The sequence below is a fragment of the Meleagris gallopavo genome, chromosome 3 (genome assembly GCF_905368555.1).
Source record: "Meleagris gallopavo chromosome 3, MGAL_WU_HG_1.1, whole genome shotgun sequence".
Classification (NCBI taxonomy): Eukaryota; Metazoa; Chordata; class Aves; order Galliformes; family Phasianidae; genus Meleagris; species Meleagris gallopavo.
In genome coordinates, this window is record NC_139406.1 from 83,295,625 (window position 1) to 83,319,136 (window position 23,512).

Below are 23,512 nucleotides of genomic sequence, written 5' to 3' on the forward strand. Positions count from 1 at the left end.
TAATCCTGGGAAATATTTTATGTTTTAATGCACTTCCTAGGAAAATTTTGAATTACAATTTGTCATGTACTATTAATTTTTAAGTCTAAACATGTCTTGATATTAATTATTACTTCACAGCAGCTACACATTTTATAAAGCTATAGTGATAGAGTGTTCATCTCTCCCTGGAAGCATCTGCCTGCTGAATATTTGGTACTCAGAGCTCATCATTTCTTCTCATAGTTTGAATCTGTTAGTCTCAATCTGAAAAATTAAAAGCATGCATTTATGACAGTCATTCTTTAACCCTCTGTATGGTATCTGACATCCACAGAGATTTTCCCAGCCCTGGGAATTGTTAAGTCAATGTTGTCTCAGCTAAAAACCATCAACTATAGCTAACGTTTCAAAGCTGACTTAAGCCGCACTCTTAAATCCACTATTCACACTCTTAGAAAAAAGTGACCTAATTTTTAAAACATTTTAAAAGAAAAAGTAAATTTCTGATTAAAATCAATGAAGAGTAATTATAAGCATTCGTAATTACCACGTAGAAATAATAGTCTATGTTCAGCGTCCTGTGTTTGTGTCTGGTCACACCACCTCCACTAGGACCATTTGGCCCAGACACTCCACCACACAGTTTGCTACATTAGCAAAGCAGTTCTTAAGCTTGGGATTAACATTCCACTGTCACAGCCAAAGGGACACCACAGTCCAGGTCATAGCTGTGGAGGAATTGCAACCAGTACCTCAGAGAACTGAAGTCTGGTGGTTGAGGCATGAAGGCAAGTGGATAAAAATGACAGACTGTAACATGGTTTTAGTGTTTTGTTTTTTTTACATACTTAAAGAATTTGAGAGTATTTTAATTTTAGAGCTAACAAACAGCTATGTAAAGGCTGAGGAATACATTCTGAAGAAAGAGGGGAAAGCAAATGTCAGTTTTCCCACGTGGTACCACCTGAAGGACACAGGAGGGGAGATGAATATTCCTTCCATCACACAGCCAAGAGGTAGAAGCTTTTTTCTTTCCTGCAGTGACTCCTTGCCTCCTGGCCGTCACAGCCTTTCCACTGTCACTGCAGGACACTACAGTCACAAGCAGCACTCAGATCCCCCAGCCCCACAAGCACACAACTCTGGGCCATTGGTGGTGCTGCAAAGAAAACGATGGGAAGAGGAAAGCACCCCACGTTGGGTGGGGTAACAGCAAGGGGAAGAAGATGTCTTCATCCCATATCCATGTAGCAGCTCGCAGGAGGTATACCTACCTTACCTCAGGATTAGGCTTTAGCCAACTGTCTTCTTTAGGCTGCCTAGGCTTATATATCTTCTGCAGCAGCAATACAGCCAATCCTGCCTGGCTCACCTCCAGTATCAAGTACACACAGCTGAAAGCTTCATTATAGCACACGGTGATATGCTGTACTTTTATATCAAGAGCTGGAATAACAAACTCGGTTCATGCAAGGGGCAGAGCTTTGGGCTCATCTCTGCTTGAGAGGCCTGGTTATTTATTAATTATATTTAAAGTTTTATAGCAGCTTAAAAGGAATGTGAGCCAGAGGCAACACTTCCAGTCAGGTCTCCCTTGTGCAATGCTTGTGTAATTCTCTGGTTTTAGTGCTGGCTTGTGCAGCTACAGAAGGCTCTGGTCTGTTTCCTTCTCTAATGCCTTCACCAGTGCTGGTGATTTCCTTATCCTTCAACTCAGAATTGCTCTGACACACAAAACCCCAGAAGCACCACCTTGTTGTGAAATCCCAGGGCACGAGAGTCCAATGGGCAGGCCAGAGCAGGGGGAAACCATTAAAAAAAAATAAAATCTTATCCAATCACTTTCTAAGGAAAATTCATCAGACTCCTGAAATCCCCCTCACTGTAACAAGTGAGTCACTGCAAGTTCGGTGGACTGCTAGTTTCTGATTCAGAGCCGGCCAAAACTAGAATTCATGAGCAGTGTTAAAGTGTAGTATAAGCAAATGAGTTGTGGTTAGTTGTGGATTGAGATATAATAGCTCATCAAGTTAGAAAGGGCCTTCATAAACATACCACCCACCTCAAGTATTGTGTTCAGTTTCGGGCCCCTCGCTACAAGAAAGATATTGAGGCCCTGGAGTGTGTCCAGAGAATGGCAACGAAGCTGTGAAGGGTCTGGAGCACAAATCTTATGGGGAGAGGCTGAGGGAACTGGGATTGTTCAGTCATAGAAGAGGAGGCTCAGGGGAGATGTTATTGCTCTCTACAACTCCCAGAAAGGAGGTTGTAGCAAGATGCTTCTTCCAGGTAACAGTGATAGGATGAGAGCGAATGGCCTCAGGTTGTGCCAGGGGAGGTTCAGGTCATATGTTCAGAATTTTTTTTTTCTCAGAAAGAGTGGTGAGGGATTGGCACAGGCTGCCTAGGAAGGTGGTGGAATCACCCTGGAGGTTTTTAAGAAAAGGGTGGATGTTGTACCAAGTGATATGGTCTAGAGTGATCTGGGTTGATGGTTGGACTGCATGATCTTAGAGATCTTTCCAACCATAATGATTCTATTATTCCATATGACTCATCACTCGCTGTCTTTTGCTCCATGCAAAGCAACTATTTACTCAGTATTGATTTACTCAGGCTGAGCCTATCTAGGGCATGGGTAACTATGGATGGACTCTGCCACAGGGCTGCTGACAGAGGCACAAGTGTTCCCTCCAGCCTGGAGCCAGCCCCACTGCTGGCATCTGCAGCCACCTACTGGTAGCCTCCTCCCGGCTAGGCCAACACAGCATGGGAGCCGATCTGGCCTCGTTGCCTCCATAAACAAACGTCAGCTATTTCATTTGAGAATGTGCTCTCATTTTGAACAGATATTTTGAGATCCCTCTTTTATGAGCCAAGAGTTACTTCCAGACACTTAGCACATATTAGCTAATGAGAACACTGCAGTTTTGCAAAGTAGGCTGCTAGTAGACCCATTTTGCAGCAGGGCAAAATTAGTCTACTGAGAAATAAGTCAGGTGGGAGAGTTCAAGAGCTCAGCAGCCTTATTGACATAGGGCATATCTGGCAGTTCTTGCCCACACAGTTTGCTACTTGCTGGTGTTTCTTGAGACTCTGGCCTCAGTGAAGGAATACGATGTGCTGCATCCCATTAAGAAATATCTGAGAAGTCCTTGAAAATCTTTTCACCCTCTCTCCTTCCCTACTGCTGAATTTAGCTTTGTAGGAGTGCAGATAGAGAAAAGTTACTTGTAAAATCTGATGCAAATTCAGTGTATTGCACGTGAGCTGCAGCTTGTACTTTGACTTAGTGAATTTACATAGCCAGTATTAGTTAAATCCTAATGTATTAATAAAGATGCTAATCAATGAAGAGGTGTGTAGAAAACAATATGCAAACCAAATAGGAAGGCATGCTTAAGGGAGTGGTTCTGAAGAGATTTTTTCACCTTGCTGTTGGGAGTAATCTGCCATCCTGCCTCTGAGATGCCTTATCAGGATGAGCTGGTGAGAAGCTGCTTTGATTTTAGCAATTGAAGATACTATCTGTGCTTCTTGATTTCTTTTAAATTAATATGTAGCTTTCTGTAGTAATGTTACAGGTTTCATAAGCAAACTTGGCAAAGATAACAAATGTTAATTGGGCCTGCTAATCTCAATTTAATATGATGATCAACATCTTTTGTTTTTCCCTTCCTTTGCTGCTGACTGTGCCATTTCTTCCCTGTTCCACACCTTCATTCAGTGCATTTGTTCAGTTACTGTGTTGATTTAATTTTTCCTAGAAAAAGCATCTTGCCTTCCCACTATGTGTCTCTTCACATCTCTGGCCTCTGGTGCTGTCTGAATAAATAAAGTGGAAATGCCATGTCCTCGAGCCCTTGCTGTCTGTAACCATTACAGAAAAGAGCTGGATTAATTAACTGACTGTGATGGCAATCAGGAAATACAGAAGAAAGCTATGATCTAGACTCTCAGACCAGTTCAAGTCTCCTCCACAGCTATCCTCCTAGTCACGTCTTCTAAACTGAGGTAGGCTCACCATCCTTATCCTCTCTGAGATACTTGTTGCCCTTGACACTACTATCAATCCTTAGAGTTGGAGTTTATGACATTTTCTATTCTCTCTTTCTCTGTTTAGAATCTTTCCAAAGCTTTCTCTCCAACCTCCAAGTGGAGAATTCCATATAAGCTTCCTGCTGTGCCTTCCCTCCCACATTCTGTTTTCCATTCTCGGGTGACCTCTCCTGCTGACACAGATCAAACTATTACCTCCGTATCAACTGCCTTTAAAACACTTATCTACTGCTAATTTTTCTTCTGCATGTTGGCTTTGCATCTTGCTGCCTCCATAGTGCTACATCCTGACAGACAGCTTGCTGCCAAGCTCACTGGGATACAAAAACAATCTCATTTAAAACCAAACCCAGTAACTCAGCTTTCCCTGGCTGTCTGGCTGGCAGCCAGCGTGTTTGTCAATTTTAATGTCTTTGATATTTAAATTTAGCTTTCTCTTACCGCTGATACCATTTGGCAGAAGGTGTACTTACAATATTATTCCCAAAGCTGTTTGCCAGGCATCTCTGCTTGTCTCTGCTACACTCAAACCTTCCCAGGAATTCACTTCTGCTTATAAGAAATAATACCGGTATGAGCAAACTATTAGTGCTATCCCAACTGACTAAGGGGATAATTTTATTATTATTCACTCGTGTTTCTACTCTTTGTATGCTCATATGCCATATCAAAAATTGCCTTCTAGCCAAGGGCTATCTTCAACTGTTCATAACGCATCTAACACCTTTCAATGTGTGTCTCTGGGGTTCTTTCACAGAATCCCAAGGAAGAAAATAATTATTTTAGTAACAGGACAGCGTGACTACAAAGCTGCAACACTGATATATGCTATTAGAGGCAGATGAATAATTTGTCTGAAAATATCATACTTCTGTGTACCAGTTTTGACACTAGTTGTGCAAGATACTGCAGGTCATGCTAAAGCTTCTCACTTGTTGAATGTCTCAGTTTAAGAAGAAAAAAAAAAAAGCCCAAGAGTTACCTGACAACTAGTCTCATTAAAACTCCTCAGATTTTTTTTTTAAATCTAGAAAATTTCAGCGCTTCAGAGTTTGCAAATATTCCCTCATGTATTTCTTAACTTATGAATCTCAGTGATTTTCACTGAGGTTCCTAGTTTCAATTTTGAGAAGGATCGGAAAAGTTGTTACTCTTAGTTTACTAGGACTTGATTCTTGAAAGTTTTAGGAAACTAGAGAATGCTGAAATTACACAACTGCGTTTCAGGTGATTCTATGACATGCCACTTTAGGTACATTTGACTAAAATAAAGATGCTCTGGTATAAATATGTACATATACACACTGGCAGTTATTCAGATGCTACCAAAACCTAAAGATGTTTGTTGTGACTTGATATCAACACCTAAGTCATTACAGTACAGTACAGTACAGCCCAAGTACTTTGAATTTCTTTCAGGTGGAAATACCACTGACATCTAGGGGACAGATTTTTGCCTCTCCCGCTTCATCTGCAGTATTCAATGCAATATAGATACCAACATGAAGTTCCACAAAACCATGACTGAAAGAGTCTGCCTTTTTCCCCATAATTGCTTGAATGTGAGGTGTTTATCTAGACCTAAATGCTTTTCTAATTTTCATCCCAGGACGCTGGAAGCATCTATGTAAATGCTATCATCACCAGGAATTCATGAGAGATATTCTAATATCTGCTTTCAGTAAAATGCTTAACTGCTGCTGGGCACATTATCCAACACTCTTGACTGTTCCAGTGATCATACTGTAGTATCATACTCATTCGCTTTCCTTGTCCTGCTGAATATTCAAGTATGCCATACAAAGCAGAAGAGCTTCCATAGATGACCAGTATGTCCTGCATCAGATGGGTAAAAGGCCAGAAAGAATTATGAGCTCTGGATTTAAACCTTCTCCAGAATAAAGGCAGCTGTGTTCTGGTGTCCCACATACTGCGTGCCTTATCAAGGCACACAGGTAATCACCCTGAGGTAAATGGTCAGTTGTTGGCTATCTCTTGAAAGGACCAATAATCTTCACTTTTTAAAAGTAGAAACAGATTCCTAATTGCACCAGCAAGCAGATATTTCAGGTGCAGGAATAGTGAGCTCTGCAAAACTTAGCGCTGATCCCAGCCTCCTTCATGAACCAATTTCAGAGGAGTTCTTCCCATGAGGAGAATAAGACTCAGTACTGGCAGAGTCAGAACCTCACATGCAAATGCTTAGCAAACAGGAGTTACAGTAAACTCACATTCACAGAGAATTTTCTAACTAGAAAAATAATCTTTTATGGAGGATTGCAAAAAAGGTCTACCTTTTCTCTTGCCCCCTACCTCCTTTTTGTTCATGAAAGCCTTATCGTTAAGCTGTAGAAGAGATATGCTCTGTTTTAGATCCTTAAAAATACCCAGCAAGAACTTTTACAGAGGATACTTAAATGCAAGTTAAATTATTTTTTGTGGTAAATTAGGCATATATAAAAATTCATTGGCTTTCCCTGTAACAGCTCGAGAAAAGTATTTAGCTGTGAAGTTATCTGTGGTCTCTTTTGATTATAGCTGTATCATATCCTTTTCTTACACATTTTTTTGTTCACAACGTAGCCCCAAACCTGTTAAGTATGGTAGAAACTGTGCTGTTGAAAATGCTGCTCAGTTGGAAATTTCTCGTGGTGCTTTAAAAGTGGCCTAGAAATAAAAACAGGAGTTTCAGTCTGAGAAGACTGCTTGACATAAATTAATTATTGTATGCATATTAATATTCATAAGGGACCCAATTACGTGGGAAAGTCACAGTGATCTATTTGCTGATTAGAAAAGAAAACACTGGCATGATTTTTCTTAAGTTCACCTTGTTAACTACAATTTGTGTCAATAAGCAAATGCAAGGTTAAGATGAAATAGGATACATACTGGTGAGGTGACTGCTGAAAATGCAATCAAACAATTTTTCAGCAGGTAAGGATCACAGAATCATGAGATAATTTAGTTTGGAAGGACCTCTGGGGGTAGGTTGGTCCAACTCCTCCATCAAAGCTGGGCCAAACTCAGCATGATGGTACAGAAGGGATATTGCCTATAAATAATGGGCATTTACAATAGAAAGGCAGAGGAAAGAATTGCTGGTGTGATCTTGAGAAGAAGCTGAACTATGAAGGTCATTAGGGGTCTGAGCACTTGAAGACACACATTCCCACTTTCATGGGCATGGAAACTTCCTAGCAATGTTGGCTTGTTCTGCATAAACAGGATTAATGCACATTTTTGTCAAATAAGATTACATTATGAACATATCTAATTTTCATTAGTAATTTTTATTCAAGTGGAAAAAAGTAATCCTTGCAAGGCCTTTAAATTTTATGATCCATTTGAGCATAAAGACCAGTACTATTCAATAGCATCTCAAAAAGAAAACTCCTGAAATGCTTTGAGGAGTTGGCTTTCCTATAGCATTTTACTCTAGAACAGTCACAAAGTAAACTAAAACATCAAATTCTGTTGTTTCACAAATACTGAAGAGCAATGTGTGTGATTATGTGCGATAATAGAACACTGAAAGAAAAATTGCTTGAATTGATCTTCAAAGCAGTGAAATCTGGACATGGCAGAGTAAAAAAGAAATTCTAAAGGTCTGGTGAAAGAAATAATTGAGGGTCAGCAGAAAGTTTGAAAGTGGACCAGAAATCTCAAATATGCTTAGTATTATGATAGCAAAGGCAGGGCTTTCCATAGTGAGAATGTCTGCCAAGCTAATTGGAACTGCAAAAGGAAGTTTTAGGAAAACAACTTTCTAGAATAGACATCTATGAACACTTGACACTTGTCAGATTCTGAATGATATGTCTGGTTGGTTTTTTTAAGGCAAATGTATACTTGTGTATACACATATGATGTATTTATAGGTGGAAAATTTCAAACAATGGGAAACTGATAGAATTAAACATCTATTGACTTCAGAAAAAAAAGAACTGATACAAATTTTTCGTAGATGAGAATGAATCAGATTAAAACAGAATTTTTCTTAGAACAGATCTCTGCCATGTGCAGCGACACATTAAATCTGGTTCGCTGAGATTGCTGAGCTACTGCCTGTCTGCCAAATGTTTATGACAGAGCTAGCCACAGTGTCTTAAATCTAAAATCCAAAAGTGAACTAACCCTAAACACAATTACACAATTTGCCATATCACAGCAGCCTGAAAATACAGTGGTCCAAAAACTGCTTTGGTTGTCATTTAGTTATCCCACCGCAGCGTAAGGCACATATGTGGGGTGGGTTGGATCTGCATCAATTTGAATCTGCCATCCCATTATGTTCAAGCATTAAGTACAGTTCTGTGGCTGCCAAGGAAGATGAAACATCAGCCAAGAAATGTCACTGGGCAAGACAAACTTGGGAAAAAATGTTCAGTCTGATCTGTGAGGAAAAACACACTGAAAGCGCAAGCCAGGGAAGCTGTAGTTTGTGGGTGCAGTCAGTTCTGCAAAAGGTATTGGTTTATCTTCAACTATCTAGTCCATCATCCACATCTGGGAATAGAATGTATGGAAAACAAGAAATACCATTATTCTTGAAGTTGACTTTTTCTTGATAACACAGTAGCACAAATTGGCATAAAGAATTTAGCCCTTAGCTAATGACATCTTTCACAGGGTTTGGTCCGCTCCTTGTGTGGTCTGCCTGTCATCACAGTGACCTGTGTGGTTTTGAATGTGAAATCCAGACTTCTTCAGGACTTTCTCTTTGACTTCGGCTCTAAATAGCAATAATGTCTGCTGGTATCCCAGTGCCACGCTTATTTGAATCTAATGACCTTGTTCTGGCTCTGTTACTCTTAATAATATTCCAGCACTGTTTTCCCAGACCACATCTCTCAGGAAATTTTGCGTTGCCACAGTCCATTCAGTAATTATAAATCAGGATTCCTCAAATGTCAAAACATGGCCTGTGTTCAGAGCATGAGTAAATCAGCTTAGCAAGGACTGGCAAGGCTGACAACCAGAACCACACAAAAGCTCAGTCAGCAGTAGAGGAGGAATCATGCAGAGAAGAACAGGATTCTTGGGCAGCAGGAGTATTCAATGTGCACAGAAAGTGTTGCCCCACTTCCCTGGGATCAGGCACTGTGACCCCTACTTGTTCTTTCCCACAACTACTGGCTCTCCTGTCAAAGTGCCCAGAGCCTCTTAGTGCCTCCTAATGTGGCTTTCGGGCCTTTGGCAAATAGCTAAGGATACAACTTGTCTCTCTAACGCCCACTTTTAGTAGAAGCGCTTCAGAAGCTGTTGTCCAGCAATACATTGCTTTCTTTCACTTCTGAAGTATGCCAGACAGCAGAGCTAGAGGCAGCCTGGGTAGCCGAGTCTGAATATCTTTACATACAGGCCCAGCCTGTAGCAAGAGAAAGTAGATGGAAAACAGATGCCAGTGAAAGGAAACTATTGCAGACAATGAAACAGAAGCAGTCCACTTTTCCAAGGCTTTTCTCTGTCCTTCTGATGCATTAGCTTTCTTGACTTCTGTATAATTGTTGCTATATTCTTTGGAGTTCTTTTTATAATCTCAGTTCAGATATTTACTTGTGAAGGAAGGAGTCTTCTCTTCCCAGTCATTCACTGAAGAATTACAATCGGCTTCATTTAATTTAGATCAGTTATCAAGAAGTAACCAACTTCTTTTCACCTCTGAATGGAAAGGCTGCATTTTGCTTTAAAGTAGTGTTTTCAAATAGTGTGTTGTAACATTCATCTACTGCTCTGCTTGTACCAGCAAATCTGACATTTACAAGAAACTGGGGACAGATGCCAAGAGGCCTGCATGGATGAGCAGGAAACTCATGGATAAACTGAAAGGAAAGAAAAAGGTCCATGAAATGTGGAAAAAGAGCCTGCCCACTTGGGAATAATATAGGAATGTTGTCAAGCCCTGGAGGGATGCAATTAGGAAGGCTAAGGCCCTCTTGGAATTAAACTTTGCAAAGGAGGTAAAGGATAACAAGGAAGGTTTCTTTAAGCATGTCAGCAGTAAAAGGAAGACTAGGGAAAATGTGGGTCCCCTACTAAATGAGGTGGGTGCCTTGGTAACGAGACACTGAGAAGGCAGAGATTCAGAATGCCTATTTTGCTTCACTCTTTAATGCTAAGACCAGGCCTCAGGAATCCCAGGCCCTGGAGGTAAGTGACAGAGTCTGGGTGAAGGAAGACTTTCTGTTGGTTAAGATGGATGTGATCAGAGAGTGTCTAGCCAAAATCATTGCACACAAATCCATGGGCCCCAAGGGGATGCTGAGAGAACTGGCAGAGGTGATTGCTGAACCACTCTCTGTCATCTTTGAAAAATCATGGCAAATGGGAGAGGTGCCTGAAGACTGGAGGATAGCCAATGTCACTCCAGTCTTCAAAAAGGGCAAGAAGGAGTGTCCGGGAAACTACAGGCCAGTCAAACTTACCTCTGTCCCTGGAAAGGTGATGGAACAACTTGTTCTGGATGTCATCTCCAAACAACTAGAAGAGAAGAAGGTTATCAGGAGTAGTCAACACGGATTCACCACGAGGAAATCATGCTTGACAACCTGATAGCCTTCTATGATGTCATAAGTGGCTGGGTAGATGGGAGAGAGCAGTGGCTGTTGTGTACTTTGACTTCAGCAAGGCATTTGACACCATCTCCCACATTCTTGTTATGAAACATAGAAAATGTGGGATAGATGAATGGAGGGTGAGGTGGACTGAGAACTGGCTGACCAGCAGAGCTCAGAGGGCTGTCATCAGCAGCATAGAGTCTGGTTGGAGGTATGCATGCATATGTTCCCTGGCTGTTGATGTTGGGTCCAGTCTTGTTCAACATCTTAATCAATGACCTGGATGAAGGGATAGAGGATTGCTGCCCACCCTCAGCAAGTTTGCTGATGATACAAAGCTGGGAGAATTGGCTGAAATGCACCTAAAGCCTGTGACCTGGACAGACTGGATAATTTGGCTGGGAGGAGCTTGATGAGGTTTATCAAGAGCAAGTGTAGAGTCTTGCACCCGGGGAGGAATAACCACATTCATCAGTACAGGTTAGAGGATGACCTGCTGGAGAAGAGCTCTACAGAGAAGGACCTGGATATTCTGGTGGACAACAGGTTGGCCATGAGCCAGCAAGTGTGCTCTTGCAGCCAAGAAGGCCAATGGTATCCTGGAATGTATTAAAAAGAGTGTGGCCAGCAGATCGAGGTAGATGATCCTTCACCTCTGCTTTGCCCTGGTATGGCCACATTTAGACTACTGTGTCCAGTTCTGGGCTCCTCAGTTCCAAAAAGACAGGCATCTCCAAGAAGGAGTCCAGCAGAAGGCCACAAAGATGGTAAAGGGCCTGAAGCATTTCCCATATGAAGAATGGCTAGTAGGCTGTATCTGTTCAGACTGGAAAAAAAGAAGACTGAGAGGGAATCTGATAAATGTCTACAGGGAAGTGAAAGGCAAATGGATGAGGCTCTTCTCGGCACTGTGTAGCAATAGGACAAGGAGTAATGGCCTAAAACTTGAACGTTGGAAAGTCTGTACTAACGTGGAAGAACTTCTATACAGTAGGGATGATGGAGCACTGGAACAGGTTGCCCAGAGAGGGTGTGGAGTTTTCTTCCATGGAGATATTCAAGATCTGGCTGGACACCTACCTGTATGACCTATTGTAGAAATCTGCTTTAGCAGGTGGGTTGGACTCGATGATCTCTTGAGGTTCCTTCCTATGATTCTATCACTCTGTGATTCTGTGATTCTGTAAACTGTCTCCACTACAGTCACAGAATCCCAGAATGGCTTAGGATGAAAGGTAATTCTGGGTCATAGAATCATAGAATCACATAGAATCTAAAAATTGCTTAGATTGGAAAAGACCTTCAAGATCATCAAGTCCAACTGCAACCTAACCATACTAACCTAACTCTAACAAACCACTACTGAATCATGTTTATGACCTCAAGTTGCACCACAGGAAGTTTAGGTTGGATATCAGGAAAAACTTAACAGAAAGGGTTGTTAAGCACTGGAATAGGCTCCCCAGGGAGGTGGTTGAGTCACCATCCCTGGATGTGTTCAAAAAACCATTTGGATGTGGTGCTCAGGGACATGATTTATGAGAGGATTGTCAGTCAGGGTAGTATGGTCAGGTTACGGTTGGACTTGATGATCTTGAAGGTCTTTTCCAATCTAAGCAATTCTGTGATTCTATGATTCTATGTCCCTGAGCACCACATCCAGATGGTTTTTGAACACATTCAGGTATGGTGACTCAACCACATCCCTGGAGAGCCTGCTCCATTTTGGTCCATCTGGCCCAAGCCTTGCTCCAGCAGGGATGCCCAGAGCAGGGTGTTCAGGACCATATCCAGGTGGCTGGAGAAACCCAGCAGCCTCTGAACAACCAGTGCTCATCCACCTGCACGGCACAGAAGTTCTTCCTGATGTTCAGGGCGAACCTCACATGTTCTAGTTTGTGTCCATTGTCTCTTGTCCCTGGGTTCTGGCCACCACTGAAAAGAGCCTGGCTCCATCCTCTTTGCACCCTCCCTTTAGAAACCTATACACATAGATGAGATTCCCATTGTTGAGCCTTCTATCTGCTGAAGAGTCCCAACTCTCTCAGCCTTTCCTCTTAGGAGAGATGCCCCAGATCCTTGCTCATCTTTATGGCCCTTCACTGAACTTTCTCCAGTAGTTCATGTCTTGTACTAGTGAGCCCCAGACTAGACTCAGCACTCCAAGTGTGGCCTCACCAGTACTGAGCAGAGTGGAAGGATCACTTCCCTTTATCTGCTGGCAGTACTTTGCCTAATGCAACCCAGGAAACCATTAGCTGCCTTTGGTGCAAGGGCGTATTGCTGTCTCATGTTCAACTTAGTGTCCACCAGGACCCCCAGCTCCTTTTCTGTCAGTCTGCTTTCCAGCTGAGGAACTCCAGCATGTACTAGTTCAGAATTGTTCCCTGAATGATCCTCCTACCTGGCTTGGAGACAGAAGTGATATTTGCTTTCCTCCAGTTTTTGGGTGCTCCTCTCATAACCTTTGGTCATCACTGATCGAAGATTATTGCTCAAGTATTCCCTGAACTCATCCTCTAGTAAAAGAGGTACATGTACCATAGCAATGGTACATCTTCCCTGCTTGAAGTACTTAGATCTTGTATTTCTTTATCTTTCATTTAATTGCTACCTCTTGGCATTTTATAGATGATCAGAGAGTATCTCAGTAATGTAGGATAACTCCTTTCATCATTAACTTTATTTTCCTCTCACACTAGTGAGCAGCTGGTTTTGAAATCATTAGAGAATTCAAATTCATATAATTAAGTTCTGGGTGGGGGGGTGGGAGTGGGACAAGGGGGACAGGGCCAGCCATTTAAACTGTCACATATAATACAGGTCATCTTGTGTCAACCAGTTACCCCCATATTTAACCCACTTATTTTTGCTGAATAAAAGCATAGCTTATGGTTGGCTAAAATATGTACAATGTGAAAACTGATTTACAGCTATAAGGAGAAGGCTCTATCATCTCTCCCAAGAGTCTGTGCCAGGCATTAATCACAATCAGAGTTAAGCATTTGGTCTTATCTGTCAGTAGAATGGTTCTCAGTCAGTTGGCAGCCACTGCTTTTCAGCCAATGCTGCCTGACTAAGGAATCCGTTGGCATAAGGGATTTTTCCTTTTTCTGCTATAATCTAGTCACTTCTCAGTCATCTATTAGACAAATTCAACACACTGAATTTTTCATATGTCCTGTTGAAATGCATTTTCTCCAGTCCAAAAAATCAGCTGCGGTGCTCTTTTGCTCATCTTTTTTTTTTTTTTTTTTTTCTTCAAGTTCTAAGGTTAATTTTTGCCAGAATTCCCAAAGGGAAATCTGCTATCGATTTCTCTAATGCTATATACCACAATAAAATCATTTCACTTTTCCTGCTTTCTGTACACATTTATGCATCCAAAGATTACTTTACACCACTTGCTGCAGCACAATCATGGATACGCATGTTTGCTGATTTTCACAGTCACTTCTTTCCATGACACAGCCCCTACTGTATATAGACTGAAATATAAAGAGAGTTTCAAAGACATCACTGTTACAGTAAGTGTGATCTTAGCTTCCAGTACTCTTTAGTTCTGTTATTTTTTTTTAAATCTACATAAATCAGTTAAAACTACGAAGCAGAAAAAGCATAAATGCAGCTCGTTAATTCCAAAACAACACAAATTACGGATTAAATTGAAAATATATAAAATTCTCTACTGGAACCCTCTCTCATCTAGCAGTGGTTCATTTATATTGCCGCTTAGCTCACACAGGCAGCAGCTTAGCTGGGAATCGGGTCCAGATTTAGAAAGAGGGATGGGACAGTGAGCCTGTACTTTAGCAGAAAGCCACAAGAGGGTGCTGCTAGCAAGAAGCAGGGTTTGCTCCCAAAAGGAAAATGAGACCTGACCCCAGCGCTCCGTAGTGCGTTTTGCAATAATGATGTGGCAGCATGTCTGGGGTTTCTTTTCAGATGGCAATTCAACACCAGTGTGCTTGCTCCTTAGATGAAAGCGCTACCGCAGCTACACTCTAACGTATGTGAATATATGTGAATTACAGAGTAATAGAATCTTAGAATATCCTGAGTTGGAAGGGACCCACAAGGATCACTGGAGTCCAGCTCCTGGCTCCACCCAGGACCATCCAATAATCACAATATATGACTGAGAGCGTTGTCCAGATGCTTCTGGAATTCCAGCAAGCTCAGTGCTATGACCACCTCCCCAGGGATCCCGTTCCATGCCCACCACCCTCTGGTGCAGACCCTGACCCCCACCCGCCCCTCCCCTGACGCAGCTCCATGCCGTTCCCTCGGGCCCTGTCGCTGTCACACACAGCAGAGCTCGGTGCTGCCCCTCCGCACCCCTGTGAGGAGCTGCAGCCGCCATCAGGCCTCCCCTCAGCTCCTCTGCTCCGGGCTGAACAACCCACGAACCTCAGCTGCTCTTCATACGTCTTGTCCTCCAGACCTCTCGCTATCTTTGTAGCACTCTTTTGGACGCTCTCTAACAGTTTTATGTCTCCTTCATACTGTGGTGCCCCAAACAGCACAGAGCAGAGCAGGACAATCTCCCCTCACCCAGTTGCACTGATGCACTCAGGGTATGGTTGGCCTTCCTGGCTGCCTGGGCACACTGCTGACTTATGTTCAACTTGCTGTCAACCAAGACCCCCAGACCTCTTTTACGAGGCTGCTCTCCAGTATCTCATGCCCCAGCCTCTATGTCTGGCCAGGGTTGCTTCTTCCCTGGTCCAGGATCCACACAAGCTCTTGCTGAACTTCATGTGCTTGGTGATTGCTCAGCTCTCTAATTTGTCTAGATCTCTCTGCAATGCCTCTCCACCCTTGATGGAGTCAACAGCTCCTCCCAATTTACTATCATCAGCAAGCTTGCTCAAAACATTGTCTAGTCCTACATCCAAGTCATTTATGAAAACATTAAAGAGAATTGGCCTTCAGCTTACTTCTGAAGTAAACAACTGTTGAAAATAACATAGCACTTCAGCTTTTAAGAAAATATAAACTGAGACAGGGGAGGTTTAGGTTAGATATTAGGAGGAAGGTTTTCACACAGAGGGCGGTGACACACTGGAACAGGTTGCCCAGGGAGGTTGTGGATGCCTCATCCCTGGAGGCATTCAAGGCCAGGCTGGATGTGGCTCTGGGCAGCCTGGTCTGCTGGTTGGTGACCCTGCACATAGCAGGGGGCTTGAAACTAGGTGATCATTGTGGTCCTTTTCAACCCAGGCCGTTCTGTGATTCAAGATAGAAATGCAACAGGATCTAGCAGTAGAATTTGTCCCCACGTGTTCATATAGGAATGTGAAAAATAGCCCTCTCTTCAGGGAATGTTACTGAGTCACAACTGCAGATTTTCTTTAAATCAGCATCATTCAAGCATGACGGCATCATACAGAGCAGTATTTCTATCTGTATTTACCCTCTTTTTTACCTTTTGGCCTTGGATACTTGGAGCGTTGTTTTTTTTCTCTATTTTTTTTCCCTCAAACTTGAGAGTTTAAACCAAGAAAATTTCAAATTTTAGTCTTGCAAAATCTGAGATCTACTCATTGATTTTCCAAGCAGCTTCATTTTCTTGTTCTCAGTTCTTCATAGCTTGTAGAGAAGTACTTCTGTAACCAGGACACTGTGGTGGTTGTGTGTCTACAGAAAAAAAAAAAACAAAAAACACTTCAAGGTCTTCCTGGGCTAATTTCCAGTCAGTCACAGTTTTACAAAATTTTCCAGCATTGATGAAAGTTGAGAGCAACCAACATCCACTCAACCTTTTCTCTAAATAAAACTTAAGAAAACAACAAGAAAGCAGTAAGACAAATCTGAGATTGTATCTGAAAAAAACTATGAGGAAACTTGGGTAATAATATCAGGTGTTTATGTTTCTTGCTGTTTATATTTCCCTTTCAATACATATGTACTTGTTACACATTCCTTTCTCTACTTGAAGGTAAATGGCTGCTGATAACCTGAGCTGTTATTCTGGTGCATTGCACTTATGTGTCAAGGTTTTGGTAGGAGGAGGACTGCAGGGGTGGCCTCTGTGAACAGAGCCCAGCACTGCCCCATGTCAGATCAAAGCCAGCTCCAGCTGCTCTAAAAGGGATCTGCTGGTGGCCAGAGCTAAACCATGAGCAACACTGGTTTGTGCCTCTATCAGAGCAGATTTAAGAAAAGGAAAAAAAACTGCTGGGCAACAGCAGCTGGGAGAGAGGATTGAGAAGATGTGAAGGAAACAACCCTGTAGACTCTGTCAGTGTGACACCAACACATCTGTAAATGACACCAGATGTTGTAACTATCGCAAGATCTTTCAGTGAAAAGTACAATGAACTGTAGCCTAAAATGGTCTGGAGGAAAGGAACATGGGCTTGCGTCCCTTCAGAGGTGACTCGGATTATATCACACGTAAGTAGTCCTTCAGGAGGCCATAAATGCCATTAAAGTGCTTCCCATAAGAGTATCATGCAGGAATATTCGTATACATTTTGACAGTAGGATTCGAGCATCCAGAGAAAGTTCATGCACAATCAAGAGTTTGGAGACCCAGCTTACCCCACCAGTTCTTGCTGTGGAGTTGCCAGCCACCACATTTTTCTCTGTGCTCTGCAGTAGGCCTAGTGCATAAGCCAAGGAAGGAAGATTGCCCAAGGACAGGGTGTTAGTCCTCTTTGCTTTCTAACATTCTCCAGTGCCTGTGTTTACTGCCAGTTGTTCTGGCCAGCTAAGATACAGGCAGCAGCTCAGCAGGGCCTGTCCTCCTCAATGGCTGTGTGAAGGATGTCCATCACCTACCTCACAAGGAATGTTGTGGTTGATTTATCCCTAGAGGAACAGCCAGGCCAGGAAGGACAATCAGCAGGCCTGATTCTTCTGCTCATCAGTCCTGATTGAGATAAAAGAGGCTGGCATTCTTGACAATCAGCCTGGTCTTACATTAGTAGGAAAAAAATGGGAGCAAGAAACCTGCCGTAAGCAAGGGAAGACAGAATATTTCCTGGAAAATTAAATTGGCATTGATAAAAACTTGTGGGAAAAGATAGAGCAAAGCATAGGTCATCCAAAGGTCACCCACTGGAGATGGTGAGAGAGAGATAAGCAGCAGTTCAGGAGTCTGTTTGGTTATAACTGTAGCAGTGAAGCAAGCTGGAGCCAAGGTTGTAGGATGTTGAATAGTTCCCTGATAGAGAGGATACTTAGTGAGATCCCTTTGAGTTACATTCTTCTGGTGGAAAACAGTAAGCTAGAAGGCAGTGCTACCTTTCATCTAAGGGTTCACCTATTCCCCATCCGAGGCCAACGCTGATAGAGCATAGCTGAGTGAATTTCAATCACTTTTATTGAGAACATTTTTAAGATTAAAACAAACAAACAAACATGAACTTAAAGCTTTACCATGTAAGAAAAATAAAAAGAGGTGTGAGGCTGTTGAGATTCTAACAGTAGTATATTTTACTAAGAGAGTGGTGATACACTGGAACAGGTTGTCCAAAGAGGTTGTGGATGCCCCATCCCTGGAGGCATTCAAGGCTAGGCTGGATGTGGCTCTGGGCAGCCTGGTCTGGTGGTTGGTGACCCTGCACATAGCAGGGGGATTGAAACTTGATGATGATTGTGGTCCTTTTCAACCCAGGCCATTCTATGATTCTATGACTCTATAGTAAAGATTAGAGGAGCATTCTGATATGAAAGTTAAAAAATCCTCTTAAAAAAGATCAGAAGATAGCAGCTCAGCCACACAAGATCCCTCTGTTCCACTCATCAGTGGGAGTTAGCCTCTCCCTATGTGACTGATGATTTCCCAAAAAGCAGAGAGTCATGGAGTATCTCATTAGGGCAGTGAGTATTATGCTTAGCTCAATACGTCATTAATCCTAGCTATGTGTTTGTCACATATTAGCCAATAAATAATTGGGTTTTGCTCTTACATTGAGTTTATTGTGCCTGAAGAGATTCTACTTTGATAGTAAACAAAACGTTTGATACCCTAATCTGGGCAGTCTAAAACTCAGTATCTTCAAGGGGATGAAATAAGGATAACACGTAGCAGCAAATTAAACTTGGAACTTCAGAGGAAAATGTTCAGTTCTCAGCTTCAAAAGAGTATTTTTCTTAGGAGTATTTTTTTTACACTTATTTACAGATTAAGAAGTAATTGCAGTCCCTAGTGAAAAAAAAAAAGAAAAAGAGTAGATTCAGAAAAGACTAAAAAGAAATGGTAAAGATGGATAGTAATGAAAGATCCAGTACTGAGTGGAAGTTATTGGCCCAAGAGGTTATGAATTTTCAGAAGTTTTTATCACATACACCTAAAGTCTAGAAACCTCCTTAGTTCATTAAAAAATAAAGATTAAAAATCTGCCAGCTGGAACTTGCCAGCTGTGTGGATTCTCTCCACCTAGTTTTGTAGGTCAGGCATCCTGCTGTAATGTGTCCCTCCAGACACTATTACTGTAGGGTATTTCCATTTTTATTGATATTTCCAACCCATAATTTTCAGTCATAAACTTCACCCATCCTATACGTTTATGTTAAAATGTACGTAAAAAAGGCTTACTAGCAATTCAGTATGTGGCAGTTAACCCTCTTGGGAAGTAAGTTTGCTCACCTGAAGAAGTTCAATCACAGTAAAGTCAGTGGAGATTAAGTCCTGCCCCTTAAGATTTTTTTCATATTTGTTAAGGTGTATCTACTGTTCCGTTCTGCTTATTTCACTTTTCCATCTGCCCTCTAGAGCTCACCTGTTCTGAAATTATACTGAATGTTTTTTTATTGTTGTGTAATTTGCAATTCCACCTTGTGGGAATTCACAAATATGAGATGCTTTCCTGTTTATATATCTAGTGCACTTCTTGCTTCAGTACCATTCCTAAATTGAGGACTTAATTGTCTTCTGGATGAAATCATCTCCAGCTATGCAGAAACAAACTGCTGTCTGAGCACACGAGGGAGAGAAATGGCCTCTGGGATCCAAGCGTGGTCTGCTGTAAAGAGAACAAATCATTTGGATTGCATGTAGAGACAGACACTGCAGAGGTTGCATTTCTGTTAAATGCTGTGTAACTGCTCAACAGGAAACACTTTTTTTTTTTTTTTTTTTAAACAATATTTTGACATTAATATGCTGCTCTACCCTGTGTCTGCTTCCTGGTTCTTCAACCCCTTTTTCTGTTCTCAGTAGTCTGTCTACTGTTAACCCTATTCCTATACTGCATCATGAGGACTGCATGTGCCTGTAGCAGCTTGTGAGAACATTGTGCTGTCTTTAGCAAGGCAAGACTAGGAGACATCAATGGAACAGAACAGCAAAGTCAAGAGAAAACACAGAACTTTGTCGTTGCTGGTGTGAGGACTGTGATTTTGAAAACTGGTTAGCTTTCTCCCCTCTTTTCCTTCCGCCTCGTTCAACTGACTTTTCATTAGAGGTATAATTGACTGAACTGGCCCACTCTGCATCATCATAAGAAGAGTTTAACATATTAGAAATATCTTGAAAAATCATGGTGTGTAATCTAATGAAGCGATGGGCAGAATAGTTCCAACTGGTCAGGAAAGGCAGAACAGAGAAGGGAACACGTGGGTAGATGAGTTGCTGGGGCCAGTGGGGTCAGGTGATCGCTCCTATATCACAACCTGTAGGCTGCCTGTATTCTTCAAGCCCCAATAACTTTAAATTATAATTTGAACTCCTGAGGTTTTACAGCTTTCCCTCAAAAGAGGTGTTGTCTTAAATATTGTGCAAAGAACACTATAGCTACTGAATTTATTTCCTTACTTATGAATAAATAAGAGACAAAATATTTTACTGTCTTCCTGATGGGAGTGCAAGAAAATATTGCTGACCATCTGTTTGGCTGTTTTAAAAATAAAATATATCACGGGGATGAAATTTTATGATGTGCTTCATAATATTTTTAACTTCTTCGTGGGTTTTCAGTGTACTATGTTTACATTTGACAATGGTTTTGCTGTATCTCATTATTTTTTGACATGTAGCAAAAACTTACTGAAAATATCTGCAGAGTTCTTCTGATCAGTTCTAGAGAACATTCAGCTACACAGTACTAGTTTGATATGAAAAGAAATCACCTGACTTCTCAGTATAATTAAAACCCCACAGAAAACATAACAGTTTTTTATCCCTTCACACACCCACTGACATACATACACGCAATAACAATTATTGTTTTTTCTGGAAATGGCCTCTTGCTTCAAAGTTCAAATCATCTGTAATTTGGAATAATTGCAGTTTCAGATAGTCACCCTCCTAGTTTTTCAGGAACTCTCCTACCTTCTTCCAAACACAGAGAAGGCTCTGCTTCTTCTGATGATGATTACTGAAACATAAAGATCAATACTTTTCTTCTGTTAAAGTACACACCCCCTCATCTATCTACCAGCATGGGTAGATGACCACCATTTGTGTGAGACTAGGCTGTCCATCACACCATGCCCAAGGAAGGCAAGGTTCAGTCTCAAACCGCACACGTTGGTCAGTTGTGCAGCCAATAAACAACAGGTCTGACACCTTGGATATTTGTCCTAATGCAGTGCAGCCAGAGCAGCTTTGATTGCATACTAGAGGTCTGTCCTGTATTTTATGGGTTAGCATCTTCAGGTGGCATTCTTATGAAGCCTGCTTCTGCAAATCTGGAAAAGTCTATCTTAACTGAAATGTTTGTCTACCCTAGAGTTCAGCCCATCATTTCTGGTTGTTGCAATTTCACATTGCTGCCAAATGCTGGTTGTCTGTGTTGAAAAACTGGAATTTGGGAAAGAACTTGTAGGAAAGAGAAAAAGTCAGCTCCAACCTCTTTTCAGGTGCCCTTATTTACTGCCTGCAGAATCATTTTGTAATTTTAGAAATTCTTGTTTCAGCCTGTTCATATTTGCCACCCTGAGCTTTAAATCATTAAATGATATTTCATAGTCATCATCTTGACAGTGTTTCATGAGTGAGGGAAGAATAATTTATTCCAGAAACAAAAATCCTAGTGAAGTTCAAGAACACATAAATAAAAAACAAACAAACAAACAAAAAAGGTGTTGTTTTTTTTTTAATTGAAAAAGAAATCCACAGAAATACCATCATATTTACAGTACTGTAAGCAGCAAAAGATAGCTTTTACTGTAAACAGAAATCTAATTATGTCAAGCTCTTCACCATAGCCAAGACACTGAGAATAAATTAGGAGACAGGAGGGATGTCTTCTGATGTTTTGGCTGGAAACATTTGGAACATATCTGAGACTCTGACAGATGCAACTCTGAGTGTCTCATTGAAAACCAGAATCTTATAATTGCTTTGATCCACTCTGTATGGAAGTATAAAAAATAATTACTCGGGAATTACATAATCCTGACAGACGTTTTGCACAAGCATCTCATTAACAGAGGATGATTTATTGTGGTGGCGGTAGGACAAATGTATTATTTGTTATTCTAATTAAATCTAATTACAACTTGCAGCAGCAATGACACCCAAGCTCCCTGTTCTCTACCAGCCATATGCAATTGTACTCTATCTCTAATACGTGTTCACATTGTCCTGGGTGACTTGAGTAAGACAAAATTGTTTTTCCATGGGTCACATTTCGTTTTCAGTGAGCTGAAGCAAGGAACCTTCCAGCTGCAGCCATCAGGATCCAGGGCTGGGTGTGGGGATGAAAAGCAATTTTTGGTATTTTGCAGTAAAAGGAAACATGACTCTTGCCTCTAATCTTAAAACCAGCTCACCACCATCTCCATTCACATCACCCCACTGCACTCTGTTTTCTTAGACACCATCCTCCTTTCTGTTACTCCTTAAGACTTTACTGGTCCTTAGCACAACTCCTACAGTGCATCTGCATTACCCTGCTTTTATTTTCAGTAGTTTTTGGCTCATGTTTGCCAATTCATTTATCTTTCTTAGTCTTCATAAGATTTGTGTTGGTTCCAGTAAATGTTCCAGCTTAAAGACTGTGCTTCAGCTCATGCTTAGTCCCTGCCATGGCACATCCTGAACGTTTGGTTTGGTCTTCCAAAGTGCTGAGTTGTGGGGCTCAGAAATTTTAGAACTTAAGGAATGTTATTGAATTGAACATAAGAAATCAAGTGCAAATGTGCTTAAATGGCTCAGTCTTAAGTGGGTTAAATCAAATTGGGGAAAACTCTCTACTATAGATAAGAGCCTGTTTGATCTCTTTAGCTCACACATCTTTACCTCTAGCCTAAACTGACTGATCTGATGAACGAACCAAACTCCATTCTTTTACCAGCTCCTATTTTTGCCTTTATTCTTACAAGTCATGGAATAATAGAATCATTAAGGTTGAAGAAGACCTCCAAGATCATCTTGTCTGTTAACCCATCAGCACTGTGCCCACTAAACCACCTCGCTCAGTACAGGCTCTACACCTTTTTGGAACACCTCAGTGGATGCTAACTCCACCACCTCCCTGGGCAGTACTTTCCAACGCTTGACCACTCAGGCTCCCACGTCCCGCCAGCGCGCATGCGCAGCTCCGCAAGGCAGCGGCGTGGAACGCCGGATTCGGGGCGGCCCCGCTCATCCGTCACCACGGCAACTTCGATCTCCCGCCCCGCCCGACGGCGTCACATCGCCCTAGGATCCCAGCGCGCGCAAGCCCCGCCTTCCCCCCGCTCGGATTGGGCGCCCGGCCATAGCGCCATCTCAGCATAGCACCGCCGATTGGTCGGACGGGGCTGAGGCACGGGGCGCGCGGTACCTACCAGGAGGCGGAGGCAGGCGCTCATTAGCATAGCCACGCCCCCTCGCCGCCGGTCCTCGCATCTCGCGTTCCCGTGAGGGGCGATCCCCGCCCGGTCCGGCTCAGGCGGGGCGGCCCCCTCACCTCAGCTGCGGGGCGTGAAGGCCGCGGCGGCACCGCCCGGAGCGCAGCCGCCCCCGGAGCCGC

The 23,512-nt window shown here is 42.2% G+C and overlaps 1 long non-coding RNA gene across 1 annotated transcript; it reads right to left on the reverse strand.

Moving 5' to 3' along the window:
- Window positions 1–21,636: 21,636 nt before the first annotated feature.
- LOC146544796 (uncharacterized) lies at window positions 21,637–23,467 on the reverse strand. The gene is made up of 2 exons (XR_014882691.1): window positions 23,328–23,467; window positions 21,637–22,243 (listed from the first exon to the last, which is right to left on the reverse strand). It is a non-coding gene; the product is annotated as an uncharacterized LOC146544796 (long non-coding RNA).
- Window positions 23,468–23,512: the final 45 nt, after the last annotated feature.